Below are 8,539 nucleotides of genomic sequence, written 5' to 3'. Positions count from 1 at the left end.
TGGTTGCTGATAATTGCCTAGGTAAAATCCAGGACACAGGATTTAACAGGACAATCATAAACTTCATCAAATAATTCAGGAGTTTAAAGAAGACACAAGGAAACACTCAGTGAAACGAAGGAGAAAGAGCTTGAGGAGAACAACAGCTGACCCAAGAAACCCCAAGCCTAAGGCTGAAGGACACGATGACAGTGCAGGACTTGACGGGGGAATTCAACAAGGACATGACAGGAAGTCTATACTAATACATCTTTCATTTACGGAAGCTAGTTTTGCCAGATATATTGCTGTAGGCTTCCTGTCATCGTCCTTTACAACTTGGATTGCTTTGTTACAGATGTCTGGATTTCATAATTTTTATTTAGAAGTCAGCTGTTATTCTGTTGGGTTTTCCTTTATATGTGACTTACATTTTTTTCTCTTGAAGCTTTGAATACATCTTCATTGTTGTGTATAAAATTTATATACAACAAACCAAACTTTAAGAAAATACACAAAACAATATTTTGGGCAGAAGAGGGGAATGAGTATAACAGAGAGAATGTGGAAAGAAATACAGAATTATAAATTGCCAAAACACAAAATACCATTCTGAACACAGGTAACAACACTCAAACTCACCAACACAATGACTGCAGTTAACACATTCATTTCAATAACAGCTTTTAATATCCAGGACCTCTGTTCTCCAACCAAAAGACACAGGCTGAATGGGTGGACCAAGAAACAAAATCCACCTCTCTGTTGTCTATCAGAAACACAGCTGAGCTTTACACAGAGGTACTGCCTCACAGTACAAGGACGTATAAAAGTACACCAGTCAGATGAGACCAGGACACAAGCAGGTGTCACTTTCCTAATAGCCAACAAAATAGACTTCCAACTAAAACCAGTCAGAGGAGATAAATAGAAACACCCCATTCTAATCAAGGAACAGTTAACCAAGAAGACTTTACTATCCTAAAAATGTATGCATTAAACTCCGGGGCACCCAATTTCATTAAAAAATGTGCTATTGGATTTAAAGACACAGACTAACATCAGTCTAGTAAGAGTAGGTGATTTTAGTACAGATCATCTGGATACAAATAATCAGAAGTGTCAGAATTAATTGATATTATAATCAAATGGACTTAACAGATATGTGCAAGATATTCTATCCGAACACTAAGGAATTCACATTCTATTTAGCAGCACATGAAAGCTTTTCTAAAATAGACCACATTCTGAGACACAAAACCAATCTTTACAAATTAAAAAAAATTGAAATAGCTCCCTGTATCCTATCCAACCACAATGCGATAAGACAAAACTGATAGCAAACAAATCTCTAATAAATACACAAATTCCTGTTGATTTAACAAGTCATTACTAAATAAATTAATGGGTCAAAGAAAAAAATCAAGAAGGAAAAAAAAGAGAAAAAAGAGATACTATAGGGGAAGAAGTGGAATCATCCTTATTTTCAGATGACATGATAAAACACATGAAAGCTTCCAAAAATTCCACCAGAAAACTTCCAGAAACAATAAAAAAGTCAGCAATATGGCAGGACACAGAATCTACTTTCATGGACCACTAACTTTTCTATATGCCAACCATAAACACAGATAAAGAGATCATAGATACACACGTAGACATTCACAATAATCTCAAAGACAGCAAAATATCTAAGAATAAACCTAATCAAGGAAGTAAAGGACCACTACAATGAAAACTTTAAGCCTTTTAAGAAATAGATAACACTATTAAGAAACAGATAAAAATAAATAGAAAATGGAGACATAGCAGTCATAGATTAGTAGAACTAATATTGTGAAAGTAACCACTTTACCAATAGCACTTTATAGATGTGATGCAATTGCAATAAAAACCCCAATCTTCTTCTTCATAGAAATAGAAAAAGAGGTACCCTAAAATTCATATGAAACCACAAAGGACCCTGGGTATCCAAAACAATCCTGAAAGGGAAAAAAAAATGCTGGAAGGATTACAATCTCAGATCTTAAGATACATCACAGAACCATAGTTATAAAAACAATGTGGTACTGGCATAAAAACAGACGTATAGACAGATGGAACAAAACTGAATATCCAAACATGAGGATACATACATAGCTTTAACCTTTTAGTATTTGACAGAGACGCCAAAAGACATAAGCGGACAAAAAGAAAGCAGCTTCAGCAACTGGTGCTATGAAAACTGGATATCCACATGGAAAAGAATGAAATTAAATCTGTACCTATTACCTTGCACAAAAACTAACTCCAAATGTATCAAAAGCACAGAAGTGAAACCTGAAACCCTGAGGTTGCTAGAAGAAAATGTAGGCAGTACCCTACATGATGTGTGTGTAGGAAAGAACTTCCTGAATATACAGAGAACCCAAAAATCAAGCAGCAAAACCCAGAACCACCCCCTCCAATGACTTATTTGAAAAGTGGGCCTGGAACCAGAACAGAGTGCAGAGAGTTCTTAGAGGGAAAAAAATGGCTTAGAAATATCTCAAGAATGTTCTATATTCTGAATATTAATCCTCTGTCAAGTGTGTAGCCAACCAAGATTCTCTCTGAGTCTGTGGGCTTCATCTCCAGCCATTTGATTACCTCTTTAGTTGTGCAGAAGCTCTTTTGGATGAAGTCCAGCTTGTCAATGTTGGTCCTAAATTCTTGGACAAATGGAGTCCTATTAAAAAAGAAGTAGAGACAACTATGGAATGCTGAGTGGGAGAAACAGTCTTCACCAGGAAAGGACATAGTAATTGATTACCCAGTACCAAATGGTAATCCCTGAAAGCATACATACAAGTACATACAAGTAACACCACACGAATTGGACAGGTTATATTTAGAAATGCCTATTCCTATGTGTATATGCTTGTAACAATTAAGGAAAAAGGAGGACATGAATTTGAAAGAGAGCAAGCAGGGGTATATGGGAAAATGATATAATTATAATCTTGAAAACAAAGAAAAAATAAAATGAATTAGAGATTGGGAGAAACCACGCAGTTCTTGACAGTGGTCAGGAAACATTGCAAGCCTTTGAACTGGATATTAAGTTTTCAAAATGTTTTTTTTCTTTCCTCTTTGAAATATGAACACTTAGCTTCTTCAAATCTTTGAAGATCCAAAGGGATATCTGGGCTATCCTCTTAGTTCTTCAGTAACTCCAGTGACTATCTTGATTCATCATGGGGAGGGTAATGATGATATGGTTGCTGTTTTGTTTTTTCTGTTATCAATCTGCATTTAAATTTTCCTGACTTCTTCTCAGGCACCCTGTGTAAAGTCTTTGTAGTATTTACAGTTCATGAAAAGTGTACTTGTAAGTTGTTCTTTCCTTAGGCAAGCCAAATGTGTTAAATGATGTTACTTTTCACACAAACATCAATTCCCTTTTCCAAATTACTTTTGATGTTCTCCTTGGAGCTCCCAGCAGTCTGCATGTATAGAGGTACACTCTCAATTTATAAAATAGAGGTGTTGCTGAAGATTCTGCTCAAAATTTTCAAATTGAATCCTACTGTTTCTGTGACTGAGTTATAAAAATCAAATTTATGTTTCCCTGGGGCAGAGGGAGATCCTGTAATTGTCTTAATTAAAACTTCTTTTCGAGCAAGAGTACACAGTGAGAACAGCATCTTGTACTGTGGACGTTTCTAGACTCTGAGTCTCAGGATAAGATTAGGTTGGTTATAAATGTTCTCCTGGCTCTCTGTCATGGCAGAGGCTCTGGTCATCTTTCTGAGATCTTTACATTACAAAGGATGATCCAGGAACTAGCATCTGCTGTGCTGTTGGTTCAGCTGTGATGGTGCCACGAGCCAGGCTTTTACAAAATTAATGTGGCCTAGACACAAATACTACAAACTTTTGACTTTGAGGACAACTGAATTTTAAAAGTCTGTCTTATCATGTGCATTGGAATTCTCTGGTTTTCCTTAGCTTGTGTTCTGCTCCTCAGTTCTGGGAGAGTCTGACACTCAAAAGTGGAAACCAGACCACTAAGAATGGAAATACTTATTCACCAGTCAAGACAATGTAGATATGATTTCCCTGAACTTTATTAATACAGTTTTATCAAATTTTGTGTCTAGTTTTGATTTTGAGAGTGTTCATCTCTCTTGAATATATGTGAAAAACTATACACACAGAAAGGAAGCACATAAGAGCTGAGAATAACTGACAGGAAGGAGGGGAAATATTAAATTTAGAGAACATTTTGGCTGGAAATGTAGAGAAAAGTGGTTATTACTTGTCTGCAATTTTTCATCATGTTTCTATTTTCCTCAAAGTTTACCATTCTACATTCATATTATCTTATTGATTTTGATGTTATTTTTTCAGTTATGCATATCTAACTTCTAACTAATATACTTGCTAAGGGCTATTTTGAATTATTCTGTGGATGATTCGGAAATCTTAAGTATACACTCCTGAGTACAGATAGAAAAATTGAAACTCCAGGCTCCACCCACAGTTATGTTAATTCAAGAATGTCTGCTGTAATCCTCAAAGCACTGTGTGGGAAGCCTGACCACTCAGCCCACACATTCTCAGTAAACACAGTTGTACAGCTGAAGGGACCCTTTTGATGCTCCACTCTGGTTTGAATACTTGGAGTCTCATTTAATGGAGTACCTGACATTAATGGAAAAATTAGCTAGTCCACCAATGCTGTAAAGTAAAAATGATTACATAGAGTCCAGCCTGGGAAGCAGTTGGCTATCTGTAGATCTTCATTTCTCTCTCTTCTCCTCCAAATCCAATCCCCCAGTCTTATTCCCAGCTCTGTAGCAGACCCCCTGCTTGGTCTCCCTTCCTCTTCCTGCCCCTATCTCCACTGGGTTATACAGATTTTTCCCTCCAATTTTCTTCTCCATACTCATTGTTTTATCCCAGTGCCCAACTCCATCAGGTACTCTCTGGGAACCTGCCAGCTATGCCTATCAGAGAAGCAAGTAGACTAGCAAAGCATGTGGGTTGGCTTCAGATCTCCACTCTTCCTCCTTGCCTCCAAATCTAACTCCTAAGTCTCATTCCCAGCTCTGTAGAATACTACCTGTTGTGGTCTCATCTCTCTTTGCCCCAATTTCAGGGAACTAAGCAGATCCTCCTTTTGAGACTCCCCTCAGCAACCCACTCATATACCATACCTATTCCTAAGTGTCAGTTACCAATCAATACCTAGAAACACATTTTACCTGGAACCTCCAATGGCCACACCTATCAGGATCCCAGAAGAATTTTCTACCAGGCAACACACATCAACTACACTCTTCTGAGAACCAGAGACGGTAACAGAACCCAAGGAAAAAAAAACCCACCCAGCAAAGGCAAGACCATACATCAGCACACACAATTACAATCTCCCCAAACCCAGATGCCTGAACATCATCATACAGCCAGTACAACATGTCTCCACTAGAGCCCAGTAACCCTACCATTGTAGGCTTTGAGTATTGTAACATTGCTTAAGCATAAGTCAAAGACCTTAAAATAGCCTTTATAAATATAATAGAGGTCCTTAAAGAAGAATCCCTTAAGGAAACCTATGAAATTACAAATAAACAGTGGGAAGAAATGAATAAAACAGTTCAAGACTTGAAAGTAGAAATAGAATCAATAAAGAAAACACAACCTGAGATAAATCTGGAAATGAAAAACAGAACTCATCTTCTGGAACCCAAACAGGAACCTGAGAGATAAACCTCACCAACAGAATACAAGAGATGGAAGAAAGACTCTCAGAGACTGAAGACGCAATAGAAGAAATGGATACCCTGGTTAAAGAAAGTGTTAAATCTAAAAAAGAAATCTGGCAGAAAATCTTGGGGCACTATGAAAAGACCAACTCTAAGAATAATAGACTTGAAGAAGGAGAAGAAATTTAGGTCAAAGGCACAGAACATACTTTCAACAAAGTGATAGAAGAAAATTTACCTAACCTAATGAGGGAGATGCCTATCAAAGTACAAGAAGTATACAGAACACCAAGTAGACCAGTCTAGAAAAACGTCCTCTCAACACCAAAACACTAAGCATGCACAATGAAGAAAGAATATTAAAAGCTGCTAGGGAAAAAGAGAAAGTAACATGTGAAGGCAGACCTATTAGAATAACACTTGACTTCTCAATGGCGACCCTAAAATACAGAGGGGCCTAGACATATGGTCTGTAGATTCTAAAAGACCACAAATGCCAGCCCAGACTACTATGGCAAGCAAAAATTTCAATCACTGTAGATGGAGATAACAAGACATTCCACGAGAAAGTAAAATTTAAGGAATATCTATTCACAAATCCAGCCCCCAGAAGCTGCTAGAATAAAAACTCCAACCTATAGAGTTTAACTGATGAATCTTACAGCAAAGACAAACTAGTTCATTCCTATTTAGAATTAAATCTCTGTTTCTCAAGGATTGTACTATGCCCTAGCTGTAACCTTAACTACAAATGGTTTCTGTTCTGTCTGTTCCAAGGAATGCCAACCATGCCCTTGTTTCAAAAGATAATTATGGTCATCTGTTGTTATGACCACCTTGTTATGACTATTTTGCTTTGACCACCTTGAAATTTGCCTTTGATTCAGGAGGATGTTACAAGCAACTTATTATGCTTGTGTTCTGCTTCTGTAGCCCTGTCTACATGCCTGCCAAATACCCCACTTGGAAACTCCCTACTCTTGGACTATAAAAGCCTGCATCTTACCCATGTCCAATGCTAATCTCTTGAAAGCTGCCTTTAGAGGGAGAGATAGCTCATGTACACAAATAAAAAAGCTTGCTTTACTTAATTGCTTGCTTTAATTAATTTGGGAATTATTTGGGTTGGTGGTCTCTCTCCTTGTATCTGTGGGATTAACATAACCACCACCAATAAACAATCCCAGAGCAGCAAATATAAAGAGGGGAAACACACACACACACACACACACACACACACACACACACACACACATCACCCCCACCCCACCCCCACCATTACAACCCTCCCACCACAATGATAAAATAACAGGAGCCAGCAAACACTGCTCAGGGATATCTCTCAACATCAATGGCCTCAATTTCCCAGCAAAAAGACAGTATACATTTTTCTACTGCATCCAAGAAACAGGACTTAACATAAAGGATAGATATCATCTCAGTGTAAAGGATGGAAAAAAAGTATTCTAAGCAAATGGACCTAAGCTGTCATAGCCATTATATATATATCTGGTTCTTTGTACAAAGTTGGGAGGGAAAAAAGGGAAGGGGGAACCCTGCTTGGTCACCACACAGATAATGTGGCATCATGAGCCCCCTGTCCCACTGGCCCTCAGCCCAGCCTCCTGGTGGTCGTGGCTGGCTCACATCTCATTAGAGTATGTGTTGTTGGGGGAGGCAGAATATTGAGTCTGCGGTTGATTCATGGCACCCTGCGCTGGCCCCATGGCTGCGTTCTGGGCTGCCTGTTGCATATGTGGGTTTTTCCAGGCTCTAGTGGTTCATTCCCCCTGAGCTTTGCTGAAGCTGTCCCCACTGCCCTGGTAGAACTTATGAACCATGCTAAGGGCGATGAAGGAAAAGACAGCCACAACTGTAAACATGACCGTGGGAATGAGCATCACTACCGCTGAGCCAATGTTTTTCCCGAAGAAGGAGATGGTGGCGATCCAGCCACAGACACCCCATCCTGGAATTCCCACAGCTTGGATGATGCTGATGACCAACTGTGCCATGAAGGTGAAGAAGAAGGCCATGAAGCTGAAGGAGCTGTCTGTCACATCCAGAGGTAGTAGACGCGCTTGGTCAAGCTGAGATGATAAGGAGGGATGTCTGCCTCGAAGTCTTGGTAGAAACATGGCTTCAGTGGGATGAATTTGGGCAACGGTGGGAAGTTGTTCACTTTCTCCGCCGTGATGGACCAGCCAGCCCAGAAGTCTGCTCACAACTTTTTGTACTGAACAACCCCAATCACTCAGCTGCATAAAGGCAGTCGCCTTGCACCGCGCTGAGCTGCGCTGCACCTCCAAAACAGATTTCAAATCAAAACTAAATAGAAGAAATAGAGGACAGTACATACTCATCAAAGGAAAAATCTGTCAAGAGGACATTGCAATCCTTTTGTTGTTGGATATTTATTTGTTTGTCAGCAGCTGTGCAGCCTAGTCTCTGATTAGTGTATGAATGGATGTGCATGAGGCAAAGCCTGTGGAGATGGTGTCTCATTGGCAAGTATCAGTGGACCACAGGGAATTGATGGATAAGGCTGGATTGGCGTGGCTTGTGGGCTCTTTTCTCTCTCATTATATTGTTGATTCTTTTTGATGGTTCTTAGTTTCACTTTGTCAGTCACATCCGCAACAGCTGTAGTTTTCCCTGGAAATTCTGTTTTCTTGAATATTTTCCCCCTTAGAATCAGCAGGGGGCTAATGCTTCTTACATTTCTTATTTGGAATGACTAATTCCTAATCCTAGGAACTTTTCTGAATCAATAGAGGCAGTTAAAATTAATGGGTCTTACTTTCATAATTGTCCTAAGGAAAAGGTAGTTA

At 39.0% G+C, this 8,539-nt stretch overlaps 1 pseudogene; it reads right to left on the bottom strand.

Moving 5' to 3' along the window:
• Positions 1 to 7,351: 7,351 nt before the first annotated feature.
• LOC118595859 lies at positions 7,352 to 7,900 on the bottom strand (annotated as a pseudogene).
• Between the last annotated feature and the right edge of the window lie 639 nt (positions 7,901 to 8,539).

Source organism: Onychomys torridus, chromosome 14 (genome assembly GCF_903995425.1).
Source record: "Onychomys torridus chromosome 14, mOncTor1.1, whole genome shotgun sequence".
In the NCBI taxonomy this organism is placed as follows: Eukaryota; Metazoa; Chordata; class Mammalia; order Rodentia; family Cricetidae; genus Onychomys; species Onychomys torridus.
This window is presented reverse-complemented; position numbering and strand designations above follow the sequence as displayed.